Here is a 23,843-nt window from a genome sequence, read left to right on the forward strand (position 1 = left end):
ATTCTGCGTAATGCTACCGCTCCTAAAATAACACAGCTTTCACTTGTGCACTTCTTTCCAGAGCTTATTGTATTATGGAAACTCTACTATAAGCTTCAATCCAAATTTAATCCAATTTCTTAAATATATCCTGCTATTAGTAATGTTACCGTAAGTTAAAATGTGCTCTTATTATTGCCAAGGCTCTCCACTGTCATGATATTGATATTGATATTGAGGACCTTATTCAAAATCATCAATTAGATATTTTAGCTATCAAAGAAACTTGGGTGCAGACACACTCAAGCAATTGCCTTAAATGTCCCTCCTGGATTCTCTATTAGAGCTGTAAATAGGGAACCTGGCAGAGGAGGTGGTGTGCCCATTATTTGTCCGTCATATTTAACTATCTGTAAAGAACCTGAGTTCATCATACAAGATTGCGAAAGTATTTTTGTTAAACGCTCCCTTTTAAAATCAGTCACACTGCAAATAGGAATTATTTATGGGCCAACTTCTTCATGCACATATTCCAATACAGAATTGCTCTGAATCCTTTTGCTGACTATGCTTGCATCTGACCAAATGTTTGTCATGGGCGAATTCATCTTGGCTTTAATGATTGCACGGATTAAGGGGCCGATTCTTGGAACAAACGTGCGCCAAAAATCCCAGCGCAAGCAGGCGCAAGGACGCTGCAAGCGTGAGAAAGCAAGCGCACGCGCACGCGTGTGTTTCAAGGAAGGCGCTGCGCTACTTTCCCACTGGTTGTGCGCCAAATCCGTGCATGGCGCACGCTGGCGCACACGTCTCCAAACAGCGTGGCTAAGCGCACAGCGAAAGCACACATAGCGCAGCGCACAAAACAAAAGTAAGCGGAACAGGGGGCGCAACACGCGGAATGGGGAATAACGCCTGAAAAAGAAGGCGTAACGGGGGAAGTACTGCTGGGAAGTACACAGAACGCCCACACGCATGCGAACCACACGTATTCATGGAATCGAATAGGGCAAACCCGTGCACGGGCAAAGACACGCACAGGCCTAAAAACGTCCGCCACACGAAGGCAGGCAGTAGCGTCCCTGCGCATTACAAAAGTGTGCACAGATAAAAAGCACGAATATACTGAGTGGGGTACGTGTATTCCTGGGGTTCGCATGAAGTTTTACACGCGAAAGAGCCCTGTGCGAGTGGGGTACGTGTATTCCTGGGGTTCGCGGGAAGTTTTACACGCAAAAGGGCCCTGTGCAAGTGGGGTACATGTATTCCTGGGGTTCGTGGGAAGTTTTACATGCGAAAGGGCAACGCCCGTGCACGATACGTCACAGACGTGCTTACGCACTAAGGGCCTTTGGTCCAATGAAATGCACATGTGTGCTGATGCGCTTACGCGCTAAGGGCCTTTCCTCGAATTACACGCTGGCGTGCAATTTTTTCAAGTGCCAAATCACTCCGTATCAAGCTGGCCACGCGTACACACATGGAAGACCACGCTCCTGCCCTGAAGGCCATTTTCCTGCTCCCCAGAGCCCCGAGCACGCTCCCACCTGCAATCTGCTGCCTGACTGCCTTCTCTCCACATGCCCTGCCATTTGCTGCCTGCACATCAGCCAGGGGTGCAGTTGCTGTGACCACCCGTGCTGGAACTGAAGACTCCCGACTGGGATTCCATCGCTCCACAGCCCAGCCCCAGGACCCAGTTGCCCACCCACTCCTGCCTCTGGGGTTGCCATGTCCAGCAGAACACCATCGGGCAGTACTGGCAACCCCCAGCCAGAGAGGCAGAGGGCCACCAGCTTCAGTGCCAGGGAAGTTGGTGTCCTGGTGGAGCAAGTCCTGGGGCAGTATGATGCCCTCTTTGGAAGTTTGCGCGCTGACAATGAAGGACAGACCAGGATCTGGATGGACATTGTGACTGCCATCAACGCAGCGGGGGTGGCAGTCTGCGACTTACGTCATGTCACGAAGCGCTGGGAGGACTTCAGGTCCAGGACCCTCAACAAGGCCCGGCGCCTCGCAAAGGCACCGGATGCCGAGGGGCGCCAGGGCCAGCTGTCGGACCACCAAATGAGGGTCCTGGAACGCATATGCCCAGCGCTCTACATCCAGATCCTTGAGAGGCAGACCCGTCTGGAGTCAAGCGGTAAGTGTACATGCAGAGTGATTGGACTGTGTGCGTTTCGTGGTGTGCCAGTAGTGTGCAGGTTGCACATGTGTTTTTGTAGGGCCATGTAGGGATGTGTATGAACATGGGCGTGAGGCTGCCACATGTGTGTCCTCTCATGTGTGAGACACATTGATGGTGTATGTGTTGGTAAGCATGCTGGACAAATGCAGGTGTGGGAGCGCACATGTTTGAATTTCTGTGTTTGTACATTGGCATGGTTGTGGCATGGATGGTGGTTCCTAATGCATGTATCTGCACTGTGTACATGTGCATGTGTGTGTAATTGACAAGTGTGTAACTGTGATGCAACATGGATGCATGTGACACTGATATGTAGAAGGATGAATGGCAGATCTGACATGTATGGCGATCTCATCACTGCCACAGTTGGACGAGATGTAGACATGCATGTAAGTGTGGTGGCGTGTGTGCATGTCTACTGCACTCCCTGTGTTTAATGTGATGTCTGGCTCACCTTTGGATGCTCATGCTGTTGTATGTGTATGGATGTTGCTGGCTGTTGTGATATGGCTGTGGAATTGCTCATGTGTGTGAGTTGAAATGACATGTGTGTTGGGGATTGTAATGCCATGTCTGAAGTTTGACACTGCCACTCATGTGCAACTGTCATGTGTGTTTCAGCCCATTGTACAGAGCCCTGATGCCTGTGTCCTATCTCTCCCTGTCTGAAGCGTCAACTGATGAAGAGGGCGGAGAGGGTGCTGTGGATCACAGCGGCAGGGAATGCACTGCCAGCCTGAGACGCAAGGCCCAGCTACCCTCCCAGGTTGTCATCTCGTCAAGGAGTGAGGAGTCCGGTGCCGCGTCCCAGGCCGCAGCTGCCGGGGGTAGGTCCAAGAGGCAGAGGTCGGAGTTGGACTCCTCGGCAGCAGAAGGGGCAGCTGAGACCCCAAAGGGTCCGACGGAGTCATCCAGGTTGGTGTGGGGTTTGGTGGAGGAGGAAGCCGTGCAAGGGACAGAGACGGGGTCTGGAGGTGGGGATTCCACTGGTGCTAGTGGTGCAGTGCAGGGGCAGGGACAGGAGGCAGCACAGGCCACCGTGGAGGTGCCTGTGTGTAATCCTGTCCCCGATCCTGTGACTGCATCATCCTGCACCAGCAGGGATGCCTATGTCCAGACCCGTTTTCAGGGAGGGGATCCGCTTACAACAACTGGCCTTCCTCTCCCTGCGGACGTGGCTAACTGGGACCGGGTTGAGCCTGTCCTGAGTGGGATGGCATTGCGTCAACGGGGCATGCGAGGTGACCTGCAGTGTTTTCGTGAGGACACTGCACGTCATCTCAAATGTCTTGTTGACCGCGCAGACCTACTGGGACAGCTCACCAGGGCCGGATTCCTCCATTTGCTGGACCTTGTTCCGACCCCCTCTTCACCTGAACCCCCTATGTGCCAGTTGTCATCCATTCCATCTTCCCACCCATGTATCACCTGGGTACCCTGTGGAGCTGCCTCTGACACTGTGGCCAGGCTGGCAGAGGACACATCCCTGCCACAGTCGGGAGTCAGAGGTCTAGCAGGGGTGACCACATCAACAACTGCACCCCAGCCGGAGGAGGATGTGCAGGCAGCAAGAGCCAGGGCACAGTCAGAGGCACAGCAGCAGCAACAAGGTGGGAGCCATGATGGCTCTTGGCCTTCAACATCGGAGGGGCAGGCATCGGCCAGAGGGCAGGAGGACCCAGGACTGGAAGTGTCTTCCGTGTGGCAGCGGTTAGGCCACGCTATAGATGCGGAGCGGCAGCGGTCAGAAGAGGCATGGCTCACGATGGTCAGGGCGGAGAACTCCATGCGTAGGGCTCTGAGGCGGCTCAAGTGCCTCGAGGCAATTTGCAGGGACCTGGAGGTCCATATGTCATCGTCCCAGCAAACCCTCGGGGCCATGGAAGAAGGAGTTCGATGATGCCCTGGCCTGGGACATCCAAAACTGAGCTGTCGGACTAGCCCGCTGCCCTTGTAAATAGTTTTTAGAGTTAGGTTTCCTTTTCGTTTTCCTTTTATTTGTGGTCAATGGACAATGCCACACAAATTTGTATGTAGTTATATTTTTAGGTAGTTTGTTAGGTAGGTTTCATTTGTTTGGTTGGGATCATGGACCTTTACATCCTTGGACAATGGATTGTATATAGTTTCATCATGTATTCATTTTTTTTTTTTTTGCATTATGGACATGGAGCAATGGATTTATTTTTTCCGGACAATGAATTGTAAATAGTTGGACTATGGATTGATTTCTCTTTTTCTTTATTATGAACATGAAGCAATGGAGATTTTTTTTTACATTTCCTTTGGATTTGCGTTGTTGGAGGGTGACTTTGGCCTCTTTTTCTTTCTAATTTATTTGGATTGGTTATCATTTTCATTCAATCATCTTTTTCACATGCTTTTCATTTCATGTTTCATATTTTGGTATGATTTCATTTCATTTTTGATTTTATGTACAAAATACATTTTCATTTTTTAGTTCCAATAGTGGGATTCGCTCATTGGGTTGATGCATGTGAAAATGTGGGTTTACACAAGCAATGCCAACCAGTGTATGTGTGTGACGGACATGTGTTGATGTACATAGTTGACTTTTGGTTTGTGTCATGAGATCGGCATTTCACTGCTGGGGGGTGGGGGTGCCGGGGGACATGAGTGGGACATGAGTCGGGGCCTGCTGGCAGGTGCCCTGCACTGCTGGGGGGTAGGGGTGCAGGGGGACATGAGTGGGACATGAGTGGGGGCCTGCTGGCAGGTGCCCTGCACTGCTGGCGGATGGGGGTGCAGGGGGACATGAGTGGGACATGAGTGGGGGCCTGCTGGCAGGTGCCCTGCACTGCTGGGGGTAGGGGTGCAGGGGGCCATGAGTGGGACATGAGTGGGGGCCTGCTGGCAGGTGCCCTGCACTGCTGGGGGGTGGGGGTGCAGGGGGACATGAGTGGGGGCCTGCTGGCAGGTGCCCCGCACTGCTGGGGGGTGGAGGTGCAGGGGGACATGAGTGGGGGCCTGCTGGCAGGTGCCCTGCACTGCTGGCGGGTGGGGGTACAGTGGGACATGAGTTAGTGATCAGTAGTGCAAGCTGACATGTGGCTTGGCTGGGGGGCATGCCCATGGTGGTTGGGCTGCCTGCGGGACATGACCAGGGGTTCCAAGTAGTCCCCTGTGGTGTGGGCTGCCTGCAGGGGCTGTGGAGGGTGTAGAGGGAACACCTGGGAGGACCCACACTGCCAATTCACGTGTAGGACTCCCCGCATACCCCCGAAATACACGTACCCTGCTCATATCGCGTGTGAGACTTCACGCGAACCCCAGTAATACACATACCCCACTCGCACAGGCCCTTTCATGTGTGAAACTTCCCGTGAACCCCAGTAATACACGTACCCCACTCTCACAGGGCCAATCGCGTGTGAAACTTCCAGCGAACCCCAGTGATACACGTACCCCACTCGCACATGGCCAATCGCGTGTGAAACTTCCCGCGAACCCCAGTAATACACGTACCCCACTCGCACAGGGCCAATCGCGTGTTAGACTTCCCGCAAACCCCAGTAATACACGTACCCCACTCGCACAGGCCCTTTCGCGTGTGAAACTTCCCGTGATCCCCAGTAATACATGTACCCCACTCGCACAGGGCCGATCGCGTGTGAAACTTCCAGCGAACCCCAGTGATACACGTACCCCACTAGCACAGGGCCAATCACGTGTGAAACTTCCCGCGAACCCCAGTAATACACGTACCCCACTCGCACAGGGCCAATCGCGTGTGAAACTTCTCACAAACCCCAGTAATACACGTACCCTACTCGCACAGGCCCTTTCGCGTGTGAAACTTCCCGCAAACCCCAGTAATACACGTACCCCACCCGCACAGGCCCTTTCGCGTGTGAAACTTCCCGCGCACCCCCGAAATACACGTACCCTGCTAGTATCAGATGTGAGACTTCACGTGAAACCCAGTGATACACGTACCCCACTCGCACAGGGCCATTCGCGTGTGAAACTTCCCACAAACCCCAGTAATACACGTACCCTACTCGCACAGGGCCAATCGCATGTGAGACTTACCGCAATCCCCAGTAATACATGTACACCACTCGCACAGGCCCTTTCGCCTGTGAAACTTCCCGCAAACCCCAGTAATACACGTACCCCACTCGCACAGGCCCTTTCACGTGTGAAACTTCCCGCACACCCCCGAAATACACGTATCCCACTCGCACAGGGCCAATCGCGTGTGAAATTTCCCACGAACCACAGTAATACACGTACCCTACTCGCACAGGCCCTTTCGCGTGTGGCACTTCCCGCGAACCCCAGTAATACACGTACCCCACTTGCACAGGCCCTTTCACGTGTGAAACTTCCCGCACACCCCCGAAATACACGTATCCCACTCGCACAGGGCCAATCGCGTGTGAAACTTCCCACGAACCACAGTAATACACGTACCCTACTCGCACAGGCCCTTTCGCGTGTGGCACTTCCCGCGAACCCCATTAATACACGTACCCCACTCGCACAGGCCCTTTCGCGTGTGAAACTTCCTGCGCACCCCAGAAATACACGTACCCTGCTCATATCACGTGTGAGACTTCACACGAACCCCAGTAATACACGTACCCCACTCGCACAGGCCCTTTCGCATGTGAAACTTCCTGCGAACCCCAGTAATACACGTACCCCACTCGCACAGGCCCTTTTGCATGTGAAACTTCCCGCGAACCCCAGTAATACACGTACCCAACTCGCGCAGGCCCTTTCGCATGTGAAACTTCCCGCGCACCCCCGAAATACACGTGCCCTGCTCATATCACGTGTGAGACTTCACGCGAACCCGAGTAATACATGTACCCCACTCGCACAGGGCCAATCGCGTGTGAAACTTCCCGCGAACCCCAGTGATACATGTACCCCACTCGCACAGGGCCAATTGCGTGTGAAACTTCCCGCGAACCCCAGTAATACACGTACCCCACTCGCATAGGGCCAATCGCGTGTGAGACTTCCCAAGAACCCCAGTAATACACGTACCCCACTCGCACAGGCCCTTTCGCGTGTGAAACTTCCTGCGAACCCCAGTAATACACGTTCCCCGCTGGTACAGGGTTAGCACAGCCCTTTGCGCTGGATTGGGGATTTTGATGGCTTTTCCCTGTACGAGGGGCGTTCGTGGGGGCGTAACTGGCGCTGCTGCAGGGTCGCTGCGCCACTGTGCGCCACGGCTGGTTTTGGTAGCTAAAATCCATGATAACGCAGTGCGCGGAAATGGATTTTAGCGGTCGCGGCTGGAGCAGAGATTCACACGCGCACACTGTGCGCCAGCCATATGCGCCACTTGTGCGCTAAATTCTATAAATTACCCCCTTAGTGTTCAGCTCTAATAATCACAGATGATGATTCTTAGGTGAATGAGACCTTTTTTGCCAGACGACCATAGCGCTGCCGTGAAGAGCCCTTATTACCTGGAAATGTCCTCTTATTAGTTGCTGTCTAATATGTATTAGGTTGCCTTCAACTACTACAAAATATGGCTGACAGTTACTCCCACGGTAAGAATAGCACATATATTACCCTGTAGTTCACAAATAACACCGACTTCCAGTTTCAGCCAGACCCACATTTAAAGTGACCACAATTGCATTTAAAGTCCTTCATGGAATAGTTCTGCATTCTCCTCAACAGGAGATTAAAGTGTACTGCCCTTCCCCCAAATATTTAGCGTCTTCTGGCAGTAACACTATTTGCTCCATTCGTTTTCCAATGGACTTGAGTGTTAGGTCGATCTTACCAAGTGCTTGCATCTAAGTTGTGGAACTCACTTTAAAAGAGCTCTTCATCATTCATATACTGACCCTGTTTAGATGTAAGCTCAAAACATTCCTTTTTTATTTTTATGTTTTTATTGTTTTGGCTGCAAATAGCAACCTTTCAATTTAAAACAATTACAGTAATACAAAAATACAGACAAGTTTTGGTAATTTCACTATGGTCAAATCACAAATTCAAGTAATAAAATCATTTACATACAATATTGTTTAAAATGATAGCAGATAATATACTACAGCATCATTTCATAGAATAGGGCAACCCACAATCTATATCTTATTTCAAATCTAGTTAATTTAAAAACCCAATAGTAGCCAATTGGATAGATGTACGCCTTGCACCAAATATCAGTATCCAGAGCTCCTCATTTTCCATCGATAGATTAAAATAACGTGCAAAATACTTGTATCGAAGTGCATACAATACAGGACAGTAAACGACAATATGTTTCAGAGTCTCTGGACTTTTAGAACAGTTGCAAAATCGACAGATATTCTCACTTGGGCCTAACATCTGGCGTCTGCACAGGATATCTTTATTGATCCACAAATTAGAACGAAATCGTATATAGTCGTTTCTAAATTTATGTGATGTGTATTTGATTAGATAAGACTCAGTGGGCCTCATTACACGGAAGGCGGTGAGCCATGGCGCTATTAGCGCCATGGCTCATGCCGGTAAAATACCGGCACCGCCTTGGCGGAAAGGGGATTTACCGCCCCATTCCAAGGTTGGAGGGGCGGTAAATCCCCCTTCCGCCAATGCCCTTCCCCATTCCCATTTCTGCCCCATAGGGCTCTATGGGAATGGGGAAGGCGCTAATTACGGCACCGCAATTTTGCGGTCCCGTAATTAGCTCCGAGGTCCCTTAGCGGGTTCGTTTTTAAAGCCTGCAAAAAGCAGGCGTTAAAGCACCAACCCGCTAAGGGACCTCGTAGTAAGGCGGTAATGGTTAACGGTCACCGTTACCATTAACGGTGGCCATTAACCATTACCGCCTTCCGTGTAATGAGGCCCAGTGATTCTAAATGTCTTATGAGCAAAATGAGCAGTGGTCCAGTCTTTATAAAGACAACATATTTCCTGAGCATTGATCCAATCTGTATGATAAAGTTTAATCTTGGCACCATTCGGATAATTAATCAGTATTTCAATTGAGATATCGGCATCAGTGAGAGTATCTATCACCATTTTGCGCCATACTTTCGGAAACTGATGATTAGATTGTAATAAATATTGTGCTAAGATACAGGAAATGTCATTATATTGAAACGAGATTAAGCATTTTCTAAACAGCACAATTAGTTTCCAGGCCACCATACTATATAATGACAGCATACCTAATTGAAAACGGACCAGAGCAATGGGTACACAACTTGGCAGATGAAATATAGAGTGCCAAAACCAGCCTTCACGCTGATCCCAAAAGGTATGTGATTTTGGTGCACGGGACTCCGAGCCATAGGTGACAATAGGCGTTACCTTCAGGGAAAAAAACAGCAACAGATAACTACAAGTGAATTTGCCAAATGTATACAAACTAGCCTTTGATTGTGATATCAAGGCTTGCCATTTGGACTTTATATCAGCTAAATACAGAGATTCACTCACAGTGTTACCAATCATAACACCTCGGTATATATAGGAAGGAGTGATAGAAATCCGTTCTTTGCCTAGAGTCCAAACAAAATGCTTCTGATGCTTGAGTTTGTTTGGAATACCATAATCTGGGTCTTAGCCAGATTAATGGTCATGGAATTTTCAGAACCATAAGAATACAAACCTTTGATCAACCATTGTAAACCAGTTTGTGTTTTAGAAAAAAGAATAAGGTCATCAGCATAAAGGACCCAAGGAATCTGATGGGGGCCCAACTTTGGAGCATCCTTTCAAACTGACTCCTTGCTTCATGTGTAAGCGCTTGGATACTGTTTGCTTGCAGGTTCTTTATGAATGCCAACAATAGATAGATAGATAGATAGATAGATAGATAGATAGATAGATAGATAGATAGATAGATAGATAGATAGATAGATAGATAGGTTCGCTCATTCAGATAAAAAAAAACCTACCTACGCAACCATATTAGCACTGTGCCACAGTGTCATTGTGGTACTGGTATCTGTCCACTTGTCTTTGCCTGGCCAAAACAAATTGTATACACCAGTTGCTGTCTTTTCAAATATTGGCCTGGTGGTTTTCAGATTGCACAAGTGTCAGGGTCTGCCTGATTTGCCATAGTACCAAAATGACCACTGTAGCACGTTAGAGAGCTTTGCGACAATACACAATCAAACAAGTAGAAAAAGAAAAAGGTCGTCTTTCGAAGAAATATGTTTTGTGTGATATGCCAGAATCCTTGCACTGACATTCAAAGCTCACCAACAGGCAATGCTATAAGGCCAAGGCTGCTTGGGAAGGGATCCTGAGGGATCATCTGCAAAATTGAATGTATCTGTATTGATCGTCCAAGGGAGAGCCACGTTCAAGGATAGCGTGTTCTTTCCACAAAGTAAATTACTTTGTTGTAATTTACTTCGTATGTATTACTTCAAAATACTTCGAATTTGTATATGTATTTGTAGGGTAGGGAGTACAAGGGGGTGGGGAGGGGTTTTGGGTGGAGTGGTAGTGAAGGGGAGGGGTGGTATCGGGGAACCCCCAAAAAGATTTTGACTTAACATTTTGAAGTAATACCCACAAAGTAAATTATAGCGAAGTCATTTAATTAGCCGAAATTACATGGTACCCTTTCAAGGTGATCTTCGTGAGTAAGTTGTCATTATATGGTGTTCTTTTGATATCAAATAAGATAAAAATGGTTCAACTGGTTATCACCTGGTGGTCTGAATGAACTGATTGAGGTGTGAAATATTAAAGGGTCATAAGCGATTTATTTCTGGCCTGAGTGTGGATTTTGTGTTGATGACTTGTATAACAACGCTTCTGAACACAATAGCATGGCAGTGATTGGGTGGATAGTAGGTGCTGCTGTTTCTCATGTGGCATTAATGGTAGAACGGGAAGAAAAGTGCAGCATCAGTGTGTGCGAGGAAACTGATGAGAATGGAACGGAAGTCGGGCACATCTACAGAGGAGGAATTGAAGTGAGGATTATGAATTTGGACACATTTGACATATGTGTGTGTGAGGAAAAATGAGAACAGCAGCTAAATATACATAAAATTACATTTCAGAGATCTGTATTAGGATGAAAAGATTAATTGAAAATTTTTGAATTTTAGATTGTTGATTTAAAATTGACAGGTCGTACTTTATCAATAGTAATGATTGTATTTTTTTTGTAATCATTCACGTGATACCATTACATTTTGCAAAATCACAAAGAAGAACATTATATATATCCACAAAGGCTACATTTAAACAGAGAAAATTAATAGGGAAGTTGCCAATATAGGAATTAACATTGTAGTGGAAGAGCGATTAGTAAAGAGGATGAAGTGCACATTACCACACTGAGAATAACCATGGTAGGGATGCTGCAAAAATGTGATTTAAGAGAAAGATGGAAGAAATACAGGAAAAAGCAACAACATCTAATATGACATCAAAAGGACAAACACATACAGTTATTAGGTGAAAACAATCAGATGAATTAAATAAAAATGCCCAGTTGTCTAAAAGATTTTGCCTCTATAAATATTCTGTAGGAATCAGAACCTACAAATGAAGGCTTAAAGTTTATTGTATATGATGCCTTGAGTGGATGAAATAGAAATCATAAAGGGCAGTGTAATTGGGCATGCGGCTGGTACATTTAGAACATTACCAACGCCATTTGGAAAATTATGTACTACCATTCAAAATGGACCCCTCTGATATTCTACCTTCAACTGAATAAATCTACATCTACTTATATCAAGCTGTTTAAATCCTTAAGGGAACTAGTACAAGGACACCGCCCCCCAAAAAAGTATAATGGACTTTAAATGTACAGTCCATTAATGCAATAAAAAATTATTTCCGACATTGAACCTGGCGGTTGCATCTTTACTGTATGCACTCAGTATGATGAAGGGTTAAAACATCAAGTCTTGGTCAAAAGTACACCAGAGATGTTGAAATGCATCAGAGCTTCACATTACTATGGCCCTCATTACGACCCTGGCGGAAAGTGACTGACCGGACCGCCACAGCGTAAATAGCGTTTCCGCCATTGCACGATGGAGCAAAGTGCGGCCCATTCCGACCCATCGGGCACAAGCACCACGGCATGGCGGAAGTGCAAAGTCCGCGATGGCGGAAATGACCCCAAAACGGCCCACACCGCCGCCGTACGGCACCCTAGGTGCAATACCGCCACCCATCTTAGCGGACACCGCAGTGAGCGCCAACCGGAAAGTACGGTGACCGTAAATATACGGAAACGGAAGTAAAAACATGGGCCCGGAACGGGAAACATCCCGCCGTACACCTATAAAACCACAAAATCCACACAACCACTAAAAACACTACCCTGAAACACACCCCAACCCGTCATCCACCCTAGCGAAACCAAGAAAAATGGGAAAAGTAGCGAAGAAAGCGTGCGACCGCAAGCGGCAGGTCCACTTCTCCCGTGAGGAACTCACCGTGCTAACAGAGACCCTCCAGGAGAATGCTGCCGTCGTCTTCTCCACGCAAATGACCAGGACGGCACTTGCGAACAAGAAGGCCATATGGGCTCTGGTGGCACAGCGGGTAAGTGCGGTGGGGACCGCACCCCGCAACCCACAGCAATGCAGAAAGCGATGGGACGACCTGCGGATACGCGTCCGTAGCATACTTTCTGCCAACCGCAACATTGCCACAGCCACCGGGGGAGGTCCTGAATCACCCATCAAGTTGACCCCCTGGGAAGAAATCTGTGCCTCCACCATTGGAATGGAGAGCATAGAGGGAGTCGGAGGGATGGAGAAAGGAGTGCAGACATCCGAAGAATCAGGTAGGTGGCCCAAATAAAACAATGCTAAATCCACAATTTCCAATCATGTGAAGTACCATGTGTCCCCATAGTGCAACAGAAACACATGTCCAGGAGAACGTCCACACACATTGGCCTGATAGCGCACTTTAAAACTCACGATAAATACATAAATAATTAAAAACCCCTAAAACACCCACTACACGTGCAGCAGGCACACCCTAACTGCAGGCTGCCAAACAACTGCACCCTCACTCCACACACAAATGAAAGCACCTCCAAGGCCCCGACCCAAATCACCCTCAGGTACCACCCCAATGCATGTGATACAATGCCATTCCAATTCCCACAGACCCATTAATAACCCTCGCCCTCCTTTACTCCACCACAGGGTCCGATCCAAATGACGAGCATCAGGACACCCCTACCAGCACACCTGCAAAGAGGGCCAAGACCAACGGCCAAAGACCCTCCACCTCAGCTGCACGCATCAACACACGGCAGCAGCACAAATCAGGTGGCAGCACACAGGAGGGAACATCAACAGGCACCCCAGCAGCCAGCATGCCCACAACACCACCACCACAGGTCCCCCCAATGGATGCCACAGAAGGCACTGCCTCTGGTGGCAGCAGCACCATAGGTGACACCCCATTGATGGCAGCATGCTCCGACACAGAAGACGGGGATGTCGAAGTCAGATCCATCCATGACCTGTCCCAATCCCCCTGTCTGTCCCATCCCGTACAACATGAGGATACCACGCAGGGGCACCCACAAGACGACGACTGGCCATCCCCCACAAGCCCTGTGGCAAGGCAACATGAGGTCACCAGCCCCTCTGTGACACCACCGCAAATGGCCATGGCCCAGCAGAGGCAACAGTCCCTCGACCAGTTAATCGTGCAACTGCAGCAACTGGCCACGCTCCTCAAGGACCATGCCGATGAATGTGGGGGCACTAAGGCAGACATAGAAACATCAACTGAGACACTGAGGGCAGAAATGGAGAGAAGTACAGAGACACTAAGGGCACAAATGGAGAGTAGCACCGAGAGCCTGAGAGTACAAATGGAGAGTAGCACCGAGAGCCTGAGAGTACAAATGGAGAGAAGCACCGAGAGCCTGAGGGGGGAACTGCATGCGACGTCCAAAGACGTATGTGCCGAACTTGCCGCAGTGCGCCGTGTGCTCACTGAGCTCTCACAAACCCTTAGGGACATGCATGGACGTGAGCAGGCAGAGACATCATCCGTTGCAAGTTCCGTCCAGGGCAGCCCCCAACGTAGATCTGGGAGGAACCTGCGCTCCACAGGCAGGGGTGCCCCTGATACCCGCAGAGGGGGCTTGCAATAGCGACTGCCCACTGACAATGAGCATCTTTGGACACTGGTGTTCGGGGGGGAGGTAGGAGGGTGGAGGGGGTGTTTTGGGCTCACTTGGGTGGCGGGTCGATAGGGTGTTCAACATGATATCACATATGCCATAAACAATGCACGATCAACCAATGAGATGTGTGGACAATGATCTTTGTGTACTAGGCCATTATAGGTGTACAGTCCATATTGTGCATGTACCAGACACACACAGTGCCACGAGTACCGTGTCCATGTATCAGCCACCAGGCGTGAGTGCTAGAAGCATGCATCAATGAGATGCTGACGAATGTCACGGCCCTCCGGTGCCTCGCAGACTCCTTGAGGTGCTGCCACATCCCCACCCTCATCATGACCATCTTCAGGTGCTTGCAGTTCTGCGTCAGGGGGCATGGGCACATTTCTACGTACGCACATGTTGTGGAGCATGACACATGCCATGACCATCTTTGCAACCTTCTCATGGCGGTACAGGAGTGCCCCGCCAGACCTGCTGAGGCAGCGGAAATGAGTCTTCAGTAGGCCGAATGCCTGTTCAATGACTACACGGGTACGTGAGTGGGCATGGTTGTAGTCCTCCTCATGCTGGTCCCGTGGGTTCCGGACTGGTGTGAGGAGCCATCTCTTCAGTGGATATCCAGCATCACCTGTATGTGGACGATAAACGTATGATGTGGAATGCCATTGCTACGTACGCACACCCTCCCCCCCCTTCCTGCCAGGTCATTGCCGAATCACATACCCCACATCATCATGCATGAAATGAGACTCACCGAGTAGCCAGGATCTGTTCCCTGCGTGTCGCTCCATGTAGCGTGGTATTGTAGAGTTCCTCAAGACCATAGAATCATGGGTTGATCCAGGGAATCGGGCACAACAATGTGTAATGATCCTGTTGGAGTCACACACCATTTGTACATTCAGGGAATGAAATTGTTTTCGGTTGCGGTACTGGGCCTCCATGGCATGTGGGACGACCAATTCCACATGGGTGCAGTCGATGGCACCAATGCAACCCGGGATGCCGGCAAGTGCATGGAATCCCACTTTTGTGTTGGTAATTTCCTGCTCCGAGCGTGGTAGAGAGATGTAGTCGTCTGCGTGCTGCAGGAGGGCATCGAGCACTTGCAATAGTGTCCGTGAGAACAGTGGCTGAGAAATGCCTGTCCGACTGTGTGCTGGTAGGTGCCTGTGGCCAGGAAGTGGAGTACAGACACCACCTTCAGTAGGGGTGGGATGGCAGTTGGGCTATCTATCATGCTGACAAGGTCAGCCTGTGTCATGTCCACAATGGCGGCTATGGTGTCCCGGTCCAAACGGTAGAGGGTGTGGATCTGCTCATCAGTGAGGTTGAACGGATGTGCTCGGAGGCGTGGGATTGCGGGCTGCCTGCGTGGTGGTAGTGGCTGTGCTGGCGGCCCTTGCTGGCCCTGCCTTGCCCTCCTCCTCCTCCTGCGTCTCCTCCGTGCGGCCGGTTGTAGTTGGTGTTCGTCTTCTTCTTGGAGTTGGAGTACTTGCAGTGCTATCAGGTCCCCCAGGGCCAACATCGCGAGTCCTGCCGGTAGCATTTCGGAGTGGGTGTGGTTGTGGGAGGAGACTGGGTGTGCAATTTATGTGTTTTCAGGCTGTATGGCCTCCACCTGTGGTGATTCATTCCACCTGTGCAAGCTGCTCTCCCCTTTGGCCGAGCACGTCCCGCACACAACGCTGCAATTCGAGTAATGGCATCTTGCTATTGCAATCATGTATTTGTACCCGATGGCCGTGTAACATTGGTTGATATGTACATTCGGCTATGGTCCCATTGTTTCACATACAATCTTTGCCGTCGCGAACAGACTTGTGAAGGGTCAGTGGAACGTAGTACTCGAGTAACGGTGGGCCCTCATGCACCATTTGTGGGTGAAGGCAGTTGCCATTTTCACACACAGCCGCACTAGATGGATTAATTTGTGATTTCAAACGGCCACAGATGCCTTTTCGACGTGATGTTGCAAATGAGGAATTCGAAGGGCGGCGCTTTCGGTTTTCAGCTAGCGGCGAGGAGATGCCCACAGGTCTGACTGCAAATATAACGTTCTATTGTTCAATGTCCTTGAGACAGGGGCCATGGCGAGGATGCAATGATTGATATGAATAGTTTGGGATGCGCAATAGCGATGTGGGCGATGAGGCCGGACGTTCCCAAATACATGTTACTTCACAACACTGGAATTACTGGCTGGGGCATTGTGGATTTTGCAGGCTGCATAACGCACAGACTCAATGGATATTTCTAATGTTATGTGAGTAAATATTCAGGCGTTTTTATACCGGGATGAGGGAATGATGAATGGATGCATGGGCAGATGATTTGATACAGAGTTTGCCATGTACAGGGCTTCTTGGAATCTGTCCGCCTCCCCTGCGCTATGTGATGCAGGGCTGCCATAGTGGGACCATCGTCTATCTGGCCTTGTTGAGCCCTCCCTGTCTCGACGCGCCTTCAGACACTTGTGTCCATGCACGTTAACATTCCCATCTGATGGATTCTGTTTTCACAGACGCATGCACAGGTACACTCGTTTGTGATGGTGTTTACACCTCGATATAGATGGTTATGAGTCGCAAGTGGTTTTGGGGTGGTGATGATCCTTTGGAGTGGGCTAGCATGCATATGGCTGTGGATTTAGTGTGATCATTGAAGTGAGTTGTTCGAATGTAGTTCTGATGGCCATTCTGTTCTTTTTCTTTTCTTTTGGTTGACAGGTATCTCCTCCCCTTTTGCCACTGCCATCTGTATGCCACTCCTGCAGATGGCTTTTACTCCCGACACCTGCTGCTTCGTGTTAATCAGTGGAGCAGCATTACGATCTTATGGGACGATCGCCAATGGGCCACATGCCCTTACGCAGTACTAGTGGCTCGGAGCAACATTTCGGCCTTTCAGCTGGACTAGTGCCTCCCCATTGGGACGGCCCTGCGGTTCTGTGCGCTTCCATGTTGCCTTTTCGTACGTGAATGTGGCTCTGTGTACCATGATGGAACAGGGCGTCACACAAGTAGTAGCTGGTCATTTCTTGCGGATGCAGCCCACAATGGTGAAATGTGTTTTGGAGTTCATGGCCTAATGGCTGTATGGGCTTGGTGATTTTGTTGTGCATTAAATTTCTATTCTGATATGGGCCGTGTAGCGTTCTTCTTTGCAAGTGATGTGGCATATTCCTATTTGGGGAGCGATGTATTGTGAGGAGATCTGCATTGGGTTCCAGCTTCGGAGTTTAGTTGCGTGGTACTGTGCTGGGCGCGTTTGCCTACGAAGCCCAGTGAGGTCAGGGATGGGGGCTGCCAATATGACTGTTTGAATGTTGTCATGCTCAAGGGCGGGGGATTGGGTTTTGTGTAACAGATGCCGGTCAGCCAGGTGGACTGGTGGAATGATGTGATTTTCGGAATATTGCTGGTCACAGGTGCCTGTGTTTGCGTGCGTTTCTTGGTGGGGGACTGTGGTCATGTCCATTGGAATGGCTTCTGTATTCGTGCCATCTGTGCCCTGCAGCTCCCATTGGCCCCTCTTGTGATTCTTTTGTTCGTTGGCATGCATGGGTGACTTGTACATTTCACTGGTTGCATTGTGACTTCATTGCACCTACGGGGAGTTGTACTTTGTGGGCAGGGAGCGGTGTACAGGCACTCAGTGGGGCCGTTTACGGTTGATTCGCGATGCCGTACTTCTCACCATGGCGGAATGGTACTTTCCGCCGTGCTTGATGGCGTTAGGTACATGTCCGCTAGGGTCGGAATTCGCGTACCGTTGCGCCATGGTGGTATTTACGGTTTGGCATGGCGCGCGCGCGCGTACTTGGTGCAGTTAGCGTTGGCGTTCACTACGGTGTCGCTAATGGCATCGTACTTTGCAGTGACGGGTCATAGTCGCACCGAGCGCTATTCGATGGCGGTATTGCATTTCCGCCATCGTTTTTCAATTTCCGCCAGGGTCGTAATGAGGCCCCATGTGTAGTTGCAATTGCATCAACCAGTGATGTCTGTTCACATTACAAGGAATTCAATTAGAATACATACTACGAGAACCATGAAAGAATACACTACTGGACTACTTTGAAGAGGTGTTGGTAGGGAGACTAGGGAGATTTGGGCAATGTCGACAACCAAGATTGCCCTTAAAATATGAGTACTGCTACGATTCATGCTTTCAAAACTGACGAAATCAGCAGTATGGTGAATGGGCGCCATCATTAATTCAGCTATTGCATTGGTCCAGGACACCCGACCATATGGTGATTCTTATGCACTCTGAAACATGAACAATTGCTTCAAAGTTTTTGAGCAGGTAGGCACTTGTAGGAAAAACAACAGGAAACACAGGGAAAAAGTACAAGGAACAATATGAACAAATAATTGAAAGGTAAATAAATATGGAGAAATGCGGGGAGTCGAACTAGATTACCTTAACACTATTCTATACAACCTAACAATATAGGAGAACATACCGTTCTGTAGCTGCAGCATGTAGGAAAGGAATCTAGAGAACCCGAGTTTTATTTATAGAATCCATAAACCAAAAGTGTGCAAGTAATGTGTAGGCATTAGGTCCATGGACGTACATGAACCTTGGATAGAGCGGAATCGCTGGCATTAAATAGTGTGGCAAGTGATGCAAGCACAGCAATGTTTAGGAAGGCGGGGCAGAGCAAGAAATGTTTGTTTGGCAAACACACCAGTGCCTGCAAGGTTCTGCAGGCATGATGTAAGCCCCTGTCAAAGGTGCAAATACATCCAGCGGTCACTAATATGCATTTAGATCTGGTATCATGTACTGGAAAGATCCTCTATAAGAGGTGATCTATGTCATTGGGAAGGTCCCGTGGAATTGTATTGGGCTCAGAAGGTACAGTAATGCCCCCAATGTATAACTAATGTACTATTAAGAACCTCATTGTTAATGTGCCTACTAAATCCATCATACTGACCTTCTGCATAAGCCTAATTGTATAAATCAATATAGAATCCCAGAGGTGTCTGTGCTTGGGGTGGGGGTTATTTTCAGCACAGGCATATGTTGGCAGTCTTGCCACTCAGTTCTGCAAAGCTTTATGGCAATAAACCTTGCCTCCACCTTTGATCTTTGATGTCAGACTCTTATTTGATTATTTGGTGATGAATTGCAGGGTTCCACATTTGGAGCGTCACGGTCTGGATGCGCCATGCTCAACTGAAACGGTAAGAGAAGTAACTGACTGCTCCCCTTTGAATCCCTGTGCACACCTGGATAGGAAAGATACCTTATTGAAAACCTTTAAAGGGGTTTCAGAGGAGAGCAGCCTGTAAAGGTTATCATTTTGTCATGCACTTGACTGAATCCCAGGTCTACAAACTACCTTCTTCCCAATACACCGACCAGTGAGATAAACAGAACTATGCTGGCCCAGTGATTGAACAAAAGGGCGGAGGAGTGCCGTCGCGAAACTCCAGCCTACAAGAAACACAACAACCTATTAAGTGGAGGTTCTCCCATAATGCCCCCAGCACTAAGCACTTCCTTTTACCTGATATACAGGCAGAAACGTGAATGGAAGAAAACGGCAAGAAATTACCAAAAATAAAATAAAAAAGGAAGGGAACATGCACTGTAGAAAAACAGTAGCAAAAGAAGTTAACAGCAATAGAGCTAACATGAAGGCACAATGGCACGGCTAATGGGAAGGCAACTGTGCGGTAGCTTTCTCGCAGTCCAGGGGAGAGAGTGCAGAACCAAACCAGGAGAAAAACCAGTCTAAGAGAAAAAAGAACAAGGAACCAAAATCCAAAATCTAAATGCCAAAATCCAAAAGTGCACCAATCCAAAAAGCAATCTGTGAGCAATCGAGGTACAAAAGCCGAGGTCTGGAAAACGAGGTCATGACACAACAGTCAAAACGCAATCCAATAGAGAGTCAAGAGCAGAATGGATAAACAACAAGTAATCAAACAGATGCCAACCAACAGCAAAAAAAAACAGGATTGTGTGCCCCTACACATTTCTCCTTAGGCCACTTGAAAACCCACATTATTTCATTGCAAGGCAGCAGAGGTAGATGAAAATAATTAATAAGATAAAGGTATGAGAAAAGGGTGATTGTACACATTTTCAAAATGCAACAGGTAAGAGATATCAGAAGGGAGGTTGATGGATGGTTGGTGCATTGAGGGCAGAGTCAGAGAGGGAAAGGAGCAGAGCGCGGGAGCCCCAAAACCTCTGAAATAAGTATACCCTAGTCTCAAGCATGACGGGCTAAGAGAGGAAAGAATAGTCAACAGGGAAAGCAAAATGTTAACAGGTTTACAAAAGCATAATTAAACAATAAAAAGAGATAATGGGGAGAAATCAATCTAATTAATCTAATGAACTGGAACCACAACTCTAGGGCCTGGCAGCGCACCTTATGTGGATAAACTAAGGACTGAAGCCACATTTGGAAAAATTGAGCCACATTAGAAATGACCTCAACTTGAGAAGTCTCCTAGAGGTTAAAGTATCTTGCACAAAGCCACACAGGTGGCAAATAATCTTAATTGGTTCACAGAGAAGTAAAAAAGAATAAGGATGTGGCAGTTAAGAAACCCAGAAGATTAAAACATTAAACTGTGAAACAAACTAGATAAAATACAAAAACTGAAAAGACACAAGTGGGCCATAGTCTGTTTACTCTCATATCCAAACTATACCCTCAGTGGACTGAGGCAAATAGGGGGGATGAAAGAGAGAAAGGAGAGGTAGGAAAAGTATTGTGGAGATTTGGTTAAGTGCAAAGTCAAATCGTGGTCATGTAAAAGTGCCAGCAGTGCAGCCAGCACCAGTGATGCAAGATCAACTCCTGCAAATGCATCCCCAATGCTCAACAAGCAAAAGCATAAAACCCGAGCTCAAACCCCGGTCAGGAGAACAGAAAGCGCATCCACTATACATCCCTCCCAGGCTTGTGTATGTGCAATTTACAGCAATCTCTGCAGTCACTAGCCCTAACAAGACAGTTTTCAAGAGTGTGTGCTGATGGAACTGGTAGCCTGGAAATGGTGCATACCCAAGGGACAACCAGTGATTTGAGGAGATGGAGCTGAGAGTTTCTGAATTTCAGGGAAGAACCTGAGAAAGGTATTCAAGAACTGCATATTGGGATACTATGTTATAATCCTTCAGATTGGGTTCAAATGTCATATTGTAAGCAAAAGAAAGATGAATCACCAGCAGTGTTTCTTCAGTGATTAAAGGTTGTCTGTACACATCATTCAGGAAGAGAGAAGCTGGCAGAAACAGGACTGGAAGCTAGAGCAGGTACATTTGCTCAGGGACTATTTGCCTAAAGTACATCATAATTGAAGGCTGTTTACATTGGCTGGCAAACAAAGCACTTCTCAGAGCTCGGTTCTATTTAGAATGATTGTGGTTCATGACAGGAACCGAGACATGGGTTGGGTGAATGCAGGTTGATGGCACTACAGGAGCAAAGGTTACAGCAAAAACATCAGTTACAGTGGTGGGGCTGGGCAATGTTTATAAGTACAGGATGTTGTGAAACTATATTGCAATCCTTCAAAGGCTGATGTGAATATGTTCATGAATGTGATTAGCCTCGCCGAAGTGCATCTGCTGGACCACAGAAGATGTGAACTTTAGTGCTGAATTATTTCAGATCAGAGCTGCTTTGGTGCAAACGATTGCAACCGTATGTCCTTTTAAGAAAGATTGGGTTCAAGTTTCATATTGTAAGCAAAAGAAAAATGAATCATCAGCAGTGTTTCTTCAGTGATTAAAAGAAATAAATCAGCTGGCAAAAACAGGACCGAAAGCTATAGCAGGTGCATTTGTTCAGGGACGGTTTGCATAACGTACAGCAGCAATTGAAAGCTGTTTACAATGGGTGGCAAACAAAGCACTTCTCAGAGCTTCTCGCTATTTACAATGTTTGTGGCTCATGACAGGAACAGAGAAAGGAGACTGTGAATGCCAGTTGATGGAGGTGGTGTGCCTGGCTTGCAAAGGAATATGCCTGGGTTGTTGCCCAGTAGCATTGTTTGTTCCTATTGTGAGCATTGGAAAGTGTGAGTGCCCAAACTCGGCCTCTTCTCCAAGCTGAAGAGGTAGTCTAATGGTAAACACAACCCGTCTTCTGACAAAGAATAACTAACGTCTTAGTAATTAGGTCAACGTGTGTGATTGACAAGGGGAGATGGACATTAATACCACACAGTGAATTGGATAGACCAAGATGGTCCATTTATAAATCATAGAAATACCAGAATGAGTTCGCCATGTTTGATAAATATGAAGGTCAATTGGTCGATGAAAACAGCAAAACCTTAGGGCTTATTGAAAAAAAAATACATTGCCCAGAGGCAAACACTTATGTTTGCACTTCCAGGAATATAGGTCCCCTTTGGGCCATTTTCATCATTGGCAGTGCAGACTGCAAAGGAGAGTTGTAAAATGGTGGTGGGGGAGACCTTACACTTCCCTTTTACACGTGCCACCTATGCATGGTATGCAGCATTTACAAAAGATCCATACGTGTCTGTCTGCTTTGTGCTGGTGAAACTTGGAAAATTAGCCAATTCGCAAATGTTCTGCTATCCTCAGAAACAGTGCGATCTGTTGGTATTTCTAATAACCCAGTAACTATCTAGCAAGTGTGCCTTTGACAATATCCGCTGGCCCGATATCTGAAAAGTATGCCTTTTGGTTGGGTCCCTTGCCTTCACTAAACCCATTGGGGCATGACATATTATGAACACATACAGTGCACCATTGTTCTACGCCAGGTGGATTATTCATTGACCTCATCATAAGTATGAAAACGAAGCATGTAGCAGATGAAGGGATGTGTAAGTGAGAAGATTGAGACATGGCTGGAGGATGTGGATGCAGAGAAGACAAATGCAACAGACAAGCACATCAGTCTTCAGGATGTGGAGTGAAAAACATAAAATATTCCATATAATGTGATGGTGCTGGAGGTGCGGGGAGAAAGAGCAGCCCTGGCACAGAAGATGCACGGATATAGACTAGACTACATAAGTGCCCAATGTTAATAAACACTCTCGTCCCCTGTACACTACCCAAAATTAGAAAACCAACAACATATTTAAAACTATGTCCTGAGAACAATCATTTTTACAGTTCAAATTATGAAGAAGATCTTTGTCAAGAAGAGTAGAGGTTGTGGAAGCGCTAGCAATAGTAGGGAATGTTGGAGGCTTTATGTGTAAGATGTGATGCAGCAGTATTCTCAAGACATGCAACATATTCCCCATTAATAGAAAAGTTCACATAAGGACCATATGGGTTAGAAAATAATTAAAATAATGATGATGCTGCAGTCCCTCTGACTGCCCTAAGGAAACAATAGAGGTGGTACTGGTTGTGAAATGGAAGAGAACTGATGCTGAGGCAAACAAGGCATGTGGTGAAACTGTCGCTGGCATCTTTATTGATTGATCAGCATTGAGTGATCCAGTGTACAAACAGTTTTCAGTATTTGCAATAGGGGCTACCACAAAGTTGCGGTATCTGAAAAGATTTAACCCT

The sequence above is a fragment of the Ambystoma mexicanum genome, chromosome 6q, assembly GCF_040938575.1.
Source record: "Ambystoma mexicanum isolate Mex_15411 chromosome 6q, UKY_AmexF1_1, whole genome shotgun sequence".
NCBI lineage: Eukaryota > Metazoa > Chordata > Amphibia > Caudata > Ambystomatidae > Ambystoma > Ambystoma mexicanum.